This window comes from Zalophus californianus, chromosome 12 (genome assembly GCF_009762305.2).
Source record: "Zalophus californianus isolate mZalCal1 chromosome 12, mZalCal1.pri.v2, whole genome shotgun sequence".
In the NCBI taxonomy this organism is placed as follows: domain Eukaryota; kingdom Metazoa; phylum Chordata; class Mammalia; order Carnivora; family Otariidae; genus Zalophus; species Zalophus californianus.
Window position 1 is genome coordinate 18371167 of NC_045606.1, and position 16307 is coordinate 18387473.

At 45.9% G+C, this 16307-nt stretch overlaps 1 long non-coding RNA gene across 2 annotated transcripts in view; it reads right to left on the reverse strand.

Moving 5' to 3' along the window:
• Nucleotides 1-3818: 3818 nt before the first annotated feature.
• LOC113910921 overlaps nucleotides 3819-16307 on the reverse strand; it is a 29360-nt gene continuing 16871 nt past the window's right edge. The window contains exons 2-5 of one of the 2 annotated variants that reach the window (XR_003516322.2): nucleotides 13344-13544; nucleotides 12801-12888; nucleotides 12411-12478; nucleotides 3819-4783 (exon numbers count right to left, since the gene is read on the reverse strand). This is a non-coding gene — a long non-coding RNA (uncharacterized LOC113910921). The remainder of the gene's footprint in view (nucleotides 4784-12410; nucleotides 12479-12800; nucleotides 12889-13343; nucleotides 13545-16307) is intronic. The other variant, XR_003516321.2, reaches the window with a different exon arrangement.

A 16307-nucleotide genomic window follows, 5' to 3' on the forward strand; every position in this document is an offset into this window, starting at 1 on the left:
TGCCAAGAGACTGATGAAAAACCAGGCCTGGATATCTCTGGATTATGATCTCTCTGTTGCCTTGAGTTTAAGAATCTGTAATATGATATATGCTGAGTTGGGCGCCTGAGTGGCTCAGTCGGTTAAGCGTCTGCCTTTGGCTCAGGTCGTGATCCCAGGGTGCTGGGATCGAGCCCCGCATCGGGCTCCCTGCTCAGTGGGAAGCCTGCTTCTCTGCCCTTCCCCTGGCTTGTGCTCTCTCTCTCTTGCTCGCTCACTCTCTCTCTCTCTCTCAAATAAATAAGTAAAATCTTTTTTAAAAATGATATATGCTGAGTTGAATTTTGAAGAGGGGAGCTAGTGTAAACTAGGGCCAGAGTGTCTCTGTAGGAATGGAGAAGGGGGATAAGGGGGTTTCATTCCTGCAACAACCCAAGTGTGGCCAGGATCCTCGGAGACTCTGCTGCCCTCTGACAAGGGGACACGTAGGTACAGGTCAAGTTCCTACAAACCACCAGCATGTATTTTCTTTGAAAACCATCATCACAAACAATCCCTCCCCAGTAATCATAGAACATATTCCATTTTGAGCAGTATGTGAGGTCTTAGACAAAACTGAAGGGAAAGGGAGAGGTGAAGATCCAACACTAATGAAGAGAGCAGAGGAGAGGTGCAGCCTTTCGTACTTTTTAATTGGAAGAAGATGTTATTTCAGGCAACGAGACATTTAAGAAATGCCATTAATTGTTTGTTGCTGTCACTATGAGAAGAAGGTGGACAGGCAGGGAATGGACCTTTTAAAATTAGCCATAGTTAAAAAGTAAGGAGGGGGCGCCTGGGTGGCTGTCAGTTAAGCGTCCAACTCTTGATTTCAGCTCAGGTCATGGTCTCAGGGTCATGGGATCGAGCCCCACAATGGGCTCTGCTCTCACTGAGGAGTCTGCTTGGGATTCTCTCTCCCTCTGCCCCTCCCCCTGCCCGCGCATGCACTTGCACTCTCTCTCTCTCAAATAAATAAATATTAAAAAGTAAGGAGGAGTTCCTAGGCCTCGGGGGCGGGTGTAGCTTAGAGTATTAAATACTAGTCAATTACTGGTTACAAGTCACCTGAACTCAGTAAGCACCTCTCTGTTATAATATTGAGATATTGGCTTATTCTCAGAGCAGCATGGGCAAAGAAGGACACCTAAATAACTCGAGAATGCAAATGTACACCAAACATTGTGTGCGCGGCTGCATAAGTTGGTCTCCTGCATATTTTTACTACTATTTTTGAACTTCATATGGACCCTATTGTAATCAATAGAATACATACATAGTCACTTAAAAAACATTACTGAACTCACAGCAGGTTTTCATCCCCAAGATTTGTCCTAGTCAATGGGACCAAATATAAGGACATCTGGGCATGGACCAACCTCCTCCTGCTTGCAGGAGCCAAAACTGAATTCCATAGGTTAGGAGGGGCTTGTCTGTGTTCATTTTTCTTCCATACACCCTGCAAATAGCTTTCCCTGGCTTCGCCTGGAGCCAGCTCTTCAGGTGTCGGGAGATGGGAGATACAGAGGGGCTGCAGGAGACAGCACAGCTGTAGCCGCCTTCCTTTGGTGATGGGGAGGTCTGCTTCCCACCAAGTAAAAATCTTCATACGTTTTTTTCCAGCAAACAGCTCTCTGAGGCTACCAACATAACAGAAATAAAGTGTAATTTACTTTATTTTAAAAAAAGAAGACTGCTATTAGAAAACCAAAGAATTATCTGGAAGATGATTGCCTGAATCCTTCATCGCTCTCAAAAGTAATTGTTGATTTTCTACAATGTGCGAGGTTTGTAAACTGCCCTCCAGGAGTTTACAAGAGAGTGGGGATGCCGCCAGAAAAGGGATGGGGAAGAAAGGTTATGCATGCCCAAAAGTCAGACCCAGTAACTTATTAGCTTCTCTTAAATTAGATTATAGATGTACAATTTGAAAACCTTTTTCAAATGATGAAATTCGGTGCTGGCACATTGTTGAAAATGATGCACCCACCCACCCCCCCATGCTGTCAGCCTAAATTGATAGAGTCCTTTACCAATTGATAGAGTCCTTTACCATTTAATGGTGCATTTAAGAGCCTTAAAATGTTCAGGCCCCTTGATCCAAACATTTATGGGAATTTTATTTTGAGTAAATAAGCCAAAGGAAGTTAAAGTTATATGCAGAAATAATTTCATTGCGCACAATTTCTAATATCAAAACTTTAGAAGCAATATTGAAACTTGAGAAGCAATCAAAAGGCTTTAACAATAGAGGAATATAAAAGTAAATCATAGTAAGGCTAGTCAACAAAATACTATGTAGCCTATAAAATGTTAATAATAAAGAACTGTAGAAACAGGACAAATGCAGAAGATGAAGCACTGAGTGAAAAAAAAGCACAGTTTAAGAGTGTATCAATGCATATAATTATAGTGGAATAAAAATATATCACCTATATTACCTACGAATAAGGGCTGAACGGAAACATGAAAAAAATCCAAACGATTTTATTTATTGTTAGGAATTTTTGTGTGAACTTACCTGTTTTTAACCTAGAGTATGTTCACATCATGATAAAGCTCGGGACCCAGAAGAAATTCCGAGCACAGAAAGGATTTCCTCCTCTACTTGCATATTATGGAATCGAGAGGCCATTATCATGAATTCTCAATCTAAACATGTCCCTCTCCTCAGGTGGAGGGAGAAAATTGAACTCACAGTACAAGATACTGCGGTGGTAGAGTTCTCTCACAAATATGGCGTGGTGTCTCCCTTCCAGTCTAGAAGGAGATACAAAGCAGTGTCCAACACTTGTTATAACCGGGAAACCAGCCTGTCTCATGTAAGCCCCACAGAAACCCTCTGGAATGTGTTCTTTCCAAAGGAGAAAAGAGGGGCACCTGGTGGCTCAGTCGGTTAAGCGTCTGCCTTCAGCTCAGGTCATGATCTCAGGGTCCTGGGATCGAGCCCCATGTCAGGCTCCCCGCTCAGCAGGGAGCCTACTTCTCCCTCTGCCTTCCCCTCCCGCTGCTTGTGTGCGCTCTCTCTCTCTCTGACAAATAAATAAATAAAATCTAAAAAACAAAACAAAACAAAACAAAAAAACAAAGGAGAAAAGAGACTCCTGCTTTCCATAGGCAAAAACAAATCTCAGAGAGGTGATCTGGTTTGCCCAGGATCACACAGCGAGTTGCTAGTGGGACTGATTTTCAAACCAAGTCCAAATCCTCCTCGCTCTGCTCTCCAGACCACTTGCACGGCACCTCACGAGAAGATGGTTGTGCATCGTCTAGGATGAAGCCCAAGTCGGTGTGCACATGGGCTGTCAGCCCTCTTGGCCCTTGAGATTTTCAGCCAGTGTTCTCAATCCTGCTTGTGTATTACAAAGGTCTGGAGGTGAATTTTAAAATTTTTGGTGCCTGGACCTCACCTCCAGAGATTCTGATTTAATTGGTCTTACGTGGACCTGAGTAAGACAAGGTTGTGTTATAAAAACTCCCGAGATGAATCTTCACAGAATAAGGGCTGAGAACCACTGGTTTAGGCCCTTTGCATTCCAGACTGTATCCTGGAAGCCTTACAACTGGCTCCACAATTTGAATCAAAAGAGCATTCCAAGGGCGCCTGGATGGCTCGGTTGGTTGGGCAACTGCTTTCGGCTCGGGTCATGACCCCAGGGTCCTGGGATCGAGCCCCATATCGTGCTCCTTGCTCGGCGGGAAGCCTGCTTCTCCCTCTCCCTCCCCCTGCTTGTGCTCTCTCTCCCTCTGTCAAATAAATAAATAAAAATTCTTAAAAAAAAAAATTCCATTCACTCCTTTTACTTTTTATTGCAGTAAAAGACACATGACATAAAACTGACTATGTGAATCATTTTAAAGAGTTCAGTTCAGTTGCATTAGGTACATTCACAGTGTTGTCCACCCATCACCTTTGTCTAGTTCCAGAATGTTTGCATCATCCCAAATGGAAATCCAATAGGCAGTGGCTCCCCATTCCATCCTACCTCCTGGCAACCACCAATTTGCTTTCTGTCTCTACGAATTTGCTTCTTCTGGGCATCTCCTATCCATGGAATTGTGCGCTATGTGGCCCCAGCAGGCCCCAGCTGGCTGCTTCCATTCCGCATAATGCCTTCCCAGTTCATCCATGTTGTAGCGTGTGTCAGTATCGAGTTCCTTTTCCTGGTGGAATAGTATTCCACTGTATGGATATACCGCCTTCTGCCTGTCCATTCGCCTGTTGATGGATATGTGGGTTGTTTCCATCTTCTGGCTTCCATTCACTTTTCTCCCCAGCTCTGAAGTCCCTGAGGGCACAGAAGACCTGGAGAGGAAGAGCTTTCTAAGTCAAGGTTCTGGAGTAGGCTTGTTGTTTTCAAAGTGTGATCTCCCAACCAGCAGCACTTAGGAACTTGCTAGACATGCAAAATCACCATCCCTGCCCAGGACCGGCTGAATCAGAGTCTCCAGGGAGACGGATATAAGACTCTATGTTTTAACACGTCTCGCAGGTGACTCAGACACAGGCTGAAGTTTGAGAACCACTGTGTTATTGACTCCGGCTGGGGTTCCGACTTGAGGCGTGTTTGCTGCCTTCGCTCAGGTCAAGCTGCCCCACAGTGCACACAAAGCACCTTGAGAGAAGCGCGGTCCAGCCCCGGGCAGCCTCCCTGGCAGTGCAGTCGTAACACCCCATCTGTTGGGATCCAAGTTGCTGGTGTCACCAAGTTCAGCTGGTGCATGAGACAAGGTTGACACGACTCCCTTGTGTTACCACAGCTCTCTGTAATAAACAAACACACGTTGTAAGAAAATTGACTTAATTAGAAAGCTGCATCCTAGCAGTTTACATCGTTGAGTGTCTCATACACAGGGAACCGCAATCAACACGCTCACTTCAGAGAAGCTACCAGAAAACAATTGGCAGGGGATCCACAGTCCTCGGCTTTCTGCTTCTCCTTCCCGTTTGGGAGGACCCCTGCTCTACCCGCCAGCCCGCTCACCTGTCCATCCCGGGGACCAGGGGTCACGGCAGCTCCGCACCTGGGCTCAGGCTGTTTCTCCTCCCTATGATGCCCCCCTCCTGGCTCCCCGCTCATCCGTTCCCATCCATCCCTCTTATTCAGCCCCACTTCCACCTTCTCTCCTGAAAGCCCAGGGAGGCCACGCCAGCCGACAGCCATGTCTTCTCCCTGGTTTCCGGTGCCTCCATCCCTTAGTCAGTCATATCGTATGGCCATCTTCTGTTTGAGGTCACTTTTTAAAAAAATGGACACTGGGATGCCTGGGTGGCTTAGTTGGTTAAGCATCTGCCTTCAGCTCAGGTCGTGATCCTGGGGTCCTGGGATCGAGTCCCGCATCAGGCTTCCTGCTCAGTGGGGAGTCTGCTTCCCCCTCTCTCACTCTCCCTCTGTGCTCACTTTCTCTCAAATAAATAAATAAAATCTTAAAAAAAATAAACATGCTATGTGAGCCTTGATGAGACTTTAGGGGTGAGACAATCAAGCTCTGGGCGTGGCCTGGGAAGTAAAGGGGAAAATGAAGAATGAGCTAACCTCTGTTCTGTAAAGAAGTAACTGGCATTTGAGGGTTGGAGGAACGGGTCAGTGGGGCAGACAGCAGCTCCTGAGGAAGAGCAAGCCCATGAAGATGATGCCAAGCCAGGGCCTTAAGGGAACACGGTCAGTAATCCTGACAAGGAACAGGACATTTGGCTTTTTCCTACTGCCTCTACTCTGCTGTGCCCCAGTTCCTCTGCTTAGACCAAGCACAAAGCTAAGGCACAAAGGATAAGGGAATTAGGGCTTTGTACAGCAGAGGGTGACATGGGCAGGGATAAAGCAAGCTCAAGCCCCGGTGGGCTGAGCAGGAGACCACTAGCCCTCAGAGACAGTCTCTGGAAATCCTGAGGAGAGCCAGGGTCGCACCGAAGGGCAGGACAGAACTCTGCCGATTACTCCAGGTCACAAGAAGAGGATGAGCCCAGAAGGCTGGACCACTGAGGATCCTGCTTGTTTTACAATTATGATCACACAATGTCTACTGCACAGAAATGGCACAAATGCTATATTTGGCCTTTCTGGATCATTCTGCTGTGATGGTGATTGAGATGGGGGGCTTTAGGAGTGCTTCCTGCCAGATAGTTTAGGGGGCCAATATCTCTTAGGCATAAATCACAATAAAAGGGATGTGCATTGAGTATCCTATGGGTGCCATATATTCATTTTTTTGAAATAGCCAAAACAGGAACTTCACTGTCTTGACACTTTTTCAGACTAAAATTATTGTAGCCATTATACACAGAGAATTGTGGGTCCTTCATCATCCATATGTCCGTGCATTCAAGTGGACTGAGGATCCCTTTCTTTTTTTTTTAGATTTATTTATTTTAGAAAGAGAGGGAGAGAACGCGTGCATGGGGGGAGGGGCAGAGGGAGAGAAGCAGACTCCTCACTGAGTGCAGAGCCCCACGTGGGGCTCAATCCCACCACCCTGAGATCGGGACCTGAGCTGAAACCAAGAGTCAGATGCTCAACAAACTGAGCGCCCCTGAAGATGCCTTCCTAAGGTGGATCTTGGACCTATTCCCCTGTTCGCTCTCCCCTTTCCTGAGCCAAGGTCATGAGCACCTTCAGTTCAAGCCCTTCGATAATCTGTTGTTTCTATCCCATCTTGGCCGACGGAGAAACCACACCACACTGCACTAACTGAACCCTCAGAATGTCTGCTCCTCAGGAATTTCTCAAGATGCAGACATTCTCTTGAACTCACTGCCGCCCAGGATCTGTCAAAGGCTCAGCTGACAAGGACTGTTACAAGGATGTTGAGTCCAACCAGTTTTCCCCAGCGAGAGGGGTAGTGGCACGGGCCCTGGAGCCTGCCTGGCTAGGTGTGAAGCCTGGCTAGAGATCATGAGCTCTGCGACCCTGGGGAGGGCTCTTAACATTTTCTGTGGGTCTCGGTTTACTCATGTGCAAAATAGGGCTATCAGAGTACCAATCTCACATGGTTGCAGTGAGACTTAAGTGAGGTGATCCATGCAAAGAGCTCAACATCCTCCTGGCCCCTAGTAGTGCTCGGTGAGCATTAGCCATTACTGCCCCTGGTTAAGCCACTACCGCGTCATTCTCTGCCTGGGAATAAAAATTCATCATCATCATTATCATCCACTGAGCCACTGAGCACCTTCTGTAGGCCAGGCCAGGGCTAGGAGCTTTACATGAACTGTCACTGATGTTTGCCCAAATCCACCAGGGATACATGATGGCCAATCTCCAGATAAAGAAACCCCGGGGCAGCAGGATGGTGGGAGCCATCCAGGTCCCTGGGGAAGGGAATGGGACGGGCTGGGAATCTGGCCACATCGTCACACAGCCCTGATTGATGTTCTTTCCTAGAAGGTGAGGCATTTCTGTGCACTGTCACAAGTCCTTGAGGGAACGAGTCGTGGGGTAAATAAATGAATCACATTTTTTTTTTTTAAAGATTTTACTTATTTATTTGACAGAGAGAGAGACAACGAGAGGGGGAGTGGGAGAGGGAGAAGCAGGCTTCCCGTGGAGCAGGGAGCCCAATGTGGGGCTCGATCCCAGGACCCTGGGACCATGACCTGAGCCGAAGGCAGACTAGCTTAACAATCGAGCCAACCAGGCGTCCCAAAAGAATCACATTTTAAATGATGCCTTCTCTTGCTAGTTCCTTTATTTAACCAGTGGGACTAGGAGTGTGGTGTCTGATGCTTCCAAGTCCCCTGAGGGACCCAGGACACCCTGACTAATAGCCCTGGTGAAAATGAAGATCAGGAAGCAGGAAAAGCACAAGCCAGTGGGGCCCCTGGTGCCCGGGACACAATATGTTGATGACAAGGGCCTCCGAAGCCATACCAGGACTGATGGGGTCTGCATTCTCGGCCTTGCCCCTGTTTGCTCCAGCCTAGTGATGTCTTCAGCTTACTTCCCACATGAAGTGCGGGATTGGGAGATGCCCCCACACATCCCTGGAGGCAGCAGCATGACATAGCAGATAAGACCCAGGCTCTGGCGTCTCTGGCCTTCTTCTGGCTGTGCCTCAGTCTCCTTATCTATAAAATGGGTATGCTAAGAATACTAAAGCCCCCCCATGGGGAGGTAATGCAGTCTCCTGGTTAAGACCACAGAGCCCAACTGTCTTCGAATCCAGGCTCTGACACGAGCTGAAGGACCCTGAGCAAGATTTTTAACCTTTCTGAGCCTAGGTCCTCATCTATAGAATAAGGATGCTGGTAGCTACTCCTTCCGAGGAGAAATAACATAAATTAATATATAATCGTATGATTTCAACTATGCGTGGCACATGGTAAACACCATATTAACAGTCAGCTATTCCCGTTGCTATTATTATACGTGCGGCGTGCATAGAGTGGCCGGCAATGGCCGCTAGCTGTCATCCCTCCCTGATTATGAAGACTGAGCAGCAAGCAGCACTCTGGGAAACTTCGGTCTCCCCCAGTGTGGGCAAGGGCAGGAATTCATGAGCAGCTCTTTGTGTGGGAAACTTGAGTGTGAATCCTCCCAAGCCCTCCGGCCTTGACAAAAAAAGGAAGGAAGGGGTGAGGACGCACCATCTTAGACGCACCTGGGGGAGGCTTTCTCAAGGCAGAGAGCCTCGACCTTTGAATTTCCAAAATAAATAAACCCACAAGCTCAGCTCTTCAGCAGTCTGTCGACAAATGAGCTCCACAGCCTGAAGAGGGAGAATGTGTTTCTTATGTAAATCCACATGAACAAACAGAACACATTCTTCTTCCTTTTCCAAATAACCCAGCCTGGGAACAAGAAGTCAACCTCTGGTTCAGCAGGGGTGAGGTTGCGGCGCAGGTGGGGTCCATACCAGGCTTCCCACCACCTGCTCCTCACAGCTCCCGTTCTCCTCTCTGCACTCCCAAATCATTTTCTCTTATTGTCATACCTCCAGGCACTGAAAGCTACCTTGGCAAATTAGAGATGAGGTCAGAAATAGACACAAGGATGTTACTGAGAAGAATTTCTAAGGAGAGAAAAGCATCTATGGAAACAGAAGCTGGAGTAGAGCAAAAAGAGAGTTTTAAGGCTCCAGGTAAAGAAACACAAGCATGATAGAGGAAAACATAGGAGAGTAGGATCCAAGAATCAGGATGTATTATTATGTTTATTATTGAACCTTTTTAAAATGCTCACTGTGCACCAAGCCTACATGCATCCTCTCATTTGATCTGCAGCAGAGCAGAAAAAGAAGAAACCAGATCTTTTACTGTATCATGGAGCTGCTGGATCAAGCTTCTCCTGAATCTGACATTTGTCATGGGACATTGCAGTTACATGAACAAATACAATTGCTTTATATTTAAAGCTTATTTAAATTGAGGGTTTTGCTGCTTGCAACCAAAAGCATCTTAGTAGCAATATACCTACCAAAACTCTTAAGGAGGTAATACATTAGTATTTCATTTCTAAAGGAAGCAATACAAGCAGAAGTGTATTTAAAGTGCATCTGGGCTTTCCTTACAGTGAACTCATTAAACACATGGAATAAGGCCTGGATGATTTTTTTAAATCACCTAACATTTATTGAGCCCCTACTATGAGCCAGGTATTTGATGTAAATTATTCTTCATCCCTGTGATGGTATTGAATGGAAGAAATTATTATTCTGGCTTTGCAAATGGTGAAATAAAGGCCCAGAGATTTAAGTTAAGTTGCCCAAGGTCATGTAACTAACAAGGACACAGCTGAGACTGGGAGCCACGCCTGCGGAGATTCCACACCCATGAACTTTGCACCGCAGATTCCACATGTCCTCGTTAACGTTCCGCAGCTCCTGTTTTTAATCTTTGCCTTTGGGAACCTCGCAGCTTGGTCAGTTTTGAAGAAGTCTTGTATCAGACCACGAAGAGGGGCCTGCAGTTGGGTGACCCAGCATATCTTCCTGGTCAGAGATACAACCATCCCCTCTCTTTCTTGCCTTACCTTGCCCTCTCTCAGTCTCTGACCTTCTCTGAGGAATGGCACATGTGGACACTTGGACTCTTTCTTCCTCTTTGGAACTGGACCAATTGTAAAGAGCATCTGTCCTGGATATTGGGTCCAGCTCGTTGTCTGCCTTAACAAATTACTCTGTCTCCCTAGTGTTCATTCCACAAGTCTGCTAAACGTTGGCATCTCCTTTTCGTTTAAGATTTAGAGTTGAACATTATGCTCCAAGATGGCATTGGCATCAGTGAATTAATGCTGATATAGTACACCCAGACAGAGCCCACTCAACATCCAGTCCACACTGGGTTTTCAGGCCCTGTTTTGTTCTGTTGGTTTGTGTGCCTATGAATGACTACACTGAAGAGTTCTGGATAATACTGATTGAAGTTAGAGCATGTCCTGTTCATTTGCTGACATTATGCAATTCAGTATAATAAGCAAACGCCGACTCCAAATGTGAAGTCCTGTGAGGTGTACTACCTGTGACTCTGTACTATGCAGAAATGATCCCCTTCGGTTAAGTATTTTCAAATAATTCAAAATCTTTAAAAGGCCATATAAATAGAATAAAATTTCTTTCCCTTGGCCCAACTGCCATGTTTCTGCCTTGGATAAGTCACTGTGCAACTTCAGTGAGGTAACATCAGTCAAAGGAGCCTGTACAGGAATACATAAATATCAGTCACTGACATTTCTTAGAATGCTAATAACATTTTGTCTGCCCAGACAAGTCAGAGTCTCAAGCTTTTCTATACATAAGCCACCAAAGTATAATTTATCATGGAACTCTCAGCACATAAAATAATATCCAAGCAAGTTTCCCAAATATACTGATTCTCTGGAGTGTTTCCCACCCCCACAAGAGTTTCACTAGTAGCCAATAAAAGAAGCAATGGGGATCCTTCTGTATCCAGGAAATAGGTACTTCCCAATAAGCAACTTAAAAGCATGAAATTCTGTCTTAAGTATATTTTATATGCTCATACAACATCTAGCAGAGCACTGTTAAAATAGTGTACATTCAGGAGCATGAACAGACAAGCCACAGACTGGAAGAAAATACTTGCAAAAGACATATCTGATAAAAGACTGTTAGCCAAAATATACAAAGAACTCCTAAAATTCAACAATAAGAAACCAAACAACCCGATTTTTTAAATGGGCAAAAGATAGGAATAGACCTCTCACCAAAGAAGTTATACAGATGGCAAATAAGCACAAAGATTCCCAACATCTTCTGTCATGAGGGAATTGCAAATTAAAACAATAATGAGAAACGACTGCATACCTATTAGAATCACCAAAATCCAGAACGTGGATCCTGGCGAGGATGTGGAGAAACAGCAACTCTCATTCATTGCTGATGGGAAAGCAAAATGGTACAGCCACCCTGGAAGGCAGGATGCCTTTTGCTTACAAAATGAAATACACTCTCTCCATATATCCAGCAATCATGCTCCTTGGTGTTTCCCCAAGTGAATTAAGAACTCATCTCTTCAGAAACCTGCGCATGGTTGCTTATAACAGCTTTATTCACAATTGCCAAAACTTGGAAGCAACCAAAATGTCCTTTAGTAGATGAATGGATAAATAATAAACTGTGGTACATCCTGACAATGGAGGATTATTCAGCGCTAAAAAGAAATGAGTTATTAAGATACAAGAGGACATGGAGGAACCTTAAATGCTTATTACCTTATAAGGTGTATTTAAAGAAGTCCATCGGAAAAGACTACATACCAAGGCTACAAAGGCTACATCCCAACTCTGTGACATTGTGGAAAAGACAAAACCACAGAGACAGTAAAAAGATTTGTGGTCACCAGGGGTTGGGGAGAGGGAGGGATGAATAGGTGGAGCACAGAGGATTTTTAGGCGAATGAAGTGTAGGGTGGATACATTTCATTATATCTTCCTTCAAACCCAGAGAATGCACAACACCAAGAGTGAGCCATTAATGCAAGCTACGGACTCCGGGTGATAAGAAGGTGTCAGCGTAGGTTCATGGATTATAACAAATGTACCACTCTGGTCCAGCATGTTGGCAGAGGGACAGGCTGTGCATGTGTGAGGACAACAGGCAGCTGGAAATGCTGTACTTTCTACGACTAAATTTTCTATGAACCTAAAACTGCTTTAGAAAATAAAGCCGGTTTTGCCAGGTAATGGCAAAGGCTCGACCCAAGCCAACTCCCAACTAGAGATGCTACTGTATGCCTCCATTATCCTGGAGGGAGGTAGCGCAGCCTGAAAAGCAGAAAGTAATGCATTTCCACTGGACACGGTCATGGAAATAGACCAAAGAAGTTTCTGTAACCCTGGAAACAAAGCCAGACGTATCATTTCAGTTCTAAAGGGTAGATTCTGAACACCCCTGATGCTCCCCAATGCCATTGCTAATGCCACACACGTTGTCCTCACCCGACACACGTTGTTGATCGCGGGAGGGGTGGCAGGAGAGTCCGAGCAAAAAGATCAGCACCTCCGGTCTGAAATTAAAGAAATAAGTGTGGGAGAGCGTAGAATGCAAATTCTTTCTCTTCCAAAGCTAAGAAAGCTACTTTGTTGCCGGGCAGAAAGCCTCTTTAGAACTACTGTCAGCTAAAAGACTAAAAAGAAAACAAGCCCATAGGGAAAATCATTTTCCTGTGCCTCACCAGTTCTGAGGAAGTTCATGAACATCCACATGAAAGTGAACTCAAATAGCTTATACGTCCGGGTATGCACTGAACTTTGGAGGTTCCTATTTTAAATGAAAATAAGCGTATAGCACAGCCCCTTATGGGAAGCTCTATCAAGACTCAAACTTACAATTATGGCTTCTTTGAAAGGACCTTGAAAGGCATTTAGTCCAACCTGCCATCCAATGCAGGAATCTCTTCTGAAACATTTGCTGCCTCTGCTTAGAGAGAGAGAATTTCTTGTGCCCTAAAATTCCCCATTTCACTATTAGGACATTTTTTGCTTCTCGGTACCAAAACCTGCCCCCCCCCCCCCATATAACTTCTAAACATTGGGCTCTGCCTTCCTTCTAGAACCAGAGAATGAGAATGATCCTTCTTCCTGGCTCCAGCCCTCAGCGGCTGTGTGACCTGCAGCCAGTTACTGAACTGCTGAAATGTTAGCACCATGCCCAGCATATGATTAGCACCCCATAATTATTAGCTGTTAATATAATTCACTATTAGACACAATGACCCCTCCCATAAGCATGGCATGGGGATTCCATTATTAGGTGTGTAAGGAGCAGAGATATTCTCAGATTCCTTTAAATCAGGGACTGTCAACCTTCCTGTGGATTTGGGGGCTACACCCAAGGGTTTAAATGGCATCCTCAGTTATCCTGGGATTCACCTGAATCAGCACTGTTTGGGTGTGGCTCTTCTTCCCTGATGGATCAGCAGGTCAAGTTCTCACATGTCCTCATGTCTTTGGCACCAGCTTGAGGTCAGCGTCCACCTTTGACCCCTGACCTCTGACCAGCAGCAGGCTGCACTCTGGCTGTATGCCACATGACGTGGTGCTCAGTTCAGCAATCTCAATTTCTGGAATTGCCTAGCAACAGACACATTTAAAAAAAAAAGTTTTACATCTTGCCAAAATTTGGCAGCACACTTTGGTAGAGTTTGAGACAATGCAGTAAACCACCACATATCAAGCGAGAGTGCTGTCTTAAGCAACGAGGTTTATTTGGAGGCCACCCTGGGAAATAGAGGAGCCCAGAATCTTCACCTCAAAGCCAGGCCTCATGGAGACTCGCCCTCAATCCGGGAGCTGGAAGGTTGCTTAGGATACAGTGCGGTTCTAACAACTGGGTTATAACAGTAAATAAAATTGCCATCTGTTGAGCTCTTAATATGGGCCAGGCGCTGTGCCAAGCATTTTACAAGTGTTAGCTATCTTTTTTTTTTTAAACCTGTTTAAATTGTGAAATAAAATACTCTTAGATTAAAGTGTTCAAAACAAATGTACAGTATAATGAACAATCACAAAGCAAACACTAGGATAAAGACCTCCTCGGTCAAGAAATAGAATACCTTCAAGCACTGCAGGACCCCCTCTGCCCCAAGTATCCCTGTCTACCCCAGAACCCTCCCCTCCCCAGAAGCAACCAGCCTTCCAACTTTTGTGATCATTGCTTCCTTACTTTTCTTGATAGTTTGCTCAACAATATATGCTCTGCAATGTAAACTCCATTATAGAGAGTTTAGTGTTACCAATTTTTTAAAGTAAAATTGTATAGTATATATTACCTCTTTTGTTCAATATGGTGTTTGTAAAACTCATTCGTGTTGTTCCCCATAGCATAGTTCATTCATTTTTTGGCGCTGTATACTCCATCATGCGAATATATCACAATCTATGTATTCACTCTACAGTTGATGGATCTTTGTGTTGTTTCTAGCATGAGGTGACGAACAAAGTTACAGACAAGCTTGTATATGCATTCCAGCGTAGAGAAGTTCTTAGAGGTGTATATCCAAGAATAGAATTACTGGGTTGTGCAATGTGCCTGCCTTCAGGTTACTAGATAATGCTAAAGTGTTTTCCAAAATGCTTATACTCATCACATTCCCACCAGCAGCATTGAGATTTCTGGTTCTCCACATGCTCTTCATCAACACTTGGTATTAACAGATTTGTCAAATTTTGCCAATCTGATATGCATGTGTAGTATTTAAGTATAGTTTTAATGGTAGCTTAAAACTTTAAATACATTCACTCCTACTTCATACATTCATCTTGATCTCGCTGCTTTCACTCAGCACTGCGTCTATAGGATTCATCTGTGTTGTTGCGGATGAACCTCACTCTATCTCCCTCATTAATGAGGTTGATCTCATTTCCATGTATTTCTGAATTTTTGAGCTATGCTCTATCCTCTTGGGTAAGTGCTTGTTCAAGTCTTTTGCTTGTTTGTCCATGGGGTTGGCTGTTTTTTTTTCTTATTGATTTGTAGATTTTTCCCAGTTCGATTCTAGATACTGGTTCTCTAATAGTCTTACGTGTTGCAAATAATTTCTTTCACTCTCTCGTGTGCCTCTTTAATCCTCATGAGCTGAAGAAAAAGATATTGTGGCATCTGTTTCATGGTTGAGGAGACAGAACAGAGCCTTCGAGGTCACTGCCTTGTTCTGGGTCCCCGCCCCAATGAATCAACCTCAGAGCCGGGCACGCAAGCCTGGCTCTGTCCCCTAGCCACGTGCGGGGGGGGGGGGGGCCGTCAGTCCTCTCCCATGCTCTGCAGTCCTTCCGCTCCTTCTGCCTCAGCTCCGCTCTTCACTCCTTCTTCCTTCCTGACGACTCCCACTTTCTGCCCTCTCCTCGTGTGACCTTTCCCATGTCCCTAGTTTCAGATGTTGTCACTCCCCGAAGGAGGTTGTCAGCTCCATCTGGCACCGTCGCTGTCAAGGACGGGCTTCACACCAGACCGCATCACAGCCGGGGCTCCGGCACTCTCCCAGTCCACCTGTGGCCAGCGTGGCGGAATCCCAGGGCCAGCCTGCGTCGGGCGGAGCCGCGGGCGTACAGGAAACTCAGCAGAGAGACTGCTCTGCCAAGCCTCGGTCTCCTCCCGATCTTCACGTTTCCGGCTAATCTTCGCGTGCTCCTTTCACACCATCCTAACGACAACTCCCGATCAGTCTGTGCAACACGCCTGGGCGTCTTCCAGGCCGCCACGCTCCCCACCCAAGCCCAGCCAAGTCTCAGTTCCCATCAATTCCAATCAAGCCCTATCCGGTCTAAGTCTCTCCTAAGTTTACCCACTCTCTCCAGGATACACCCATTGGGCCTCCGCCCTAGTCCAGGTTCCGCCCCAGGGCAGACTACCACCTCTCCCACCTGGAAGCCAAAAGCTACCTCATGTTCTCTTCACTTCCAGTCTCTCCTCTTCCTAACCTGTTCTCCACACAGCAGCCAGAGGAATCTGTTCAAAATGCCAGTCCGATCATGTCAGATTGTTCAAAACTTTCCATTGGCTTCCGTTTCTCTTGGCATAAAAACCAAAACCCATAAGATGAACCCCAAGGACCTGCAAGGTTTAGCCCTTGCCTCCTCTTCACTCTTCGCCTTGCTCCCTGCTCTTTGCTCCCCTGGGAACCCTTCCAGTCCTATTGACAGGCCAGGCACGCTCTCACCACAGGGCCTTTGCACTTGCAGTGTGAGCTGCCCGGCATGCTGTGGTCACCTGTCACCACACCCCGCCTGGTTAATTTCAGGCCTCAGCAGTTGTGGCCTCTCTGACATGCACAGGTGACCTGCACATCCCTGCATACCCATTACCTCGGTTGTAGGCCGAACACGGTTCGTGCAAAC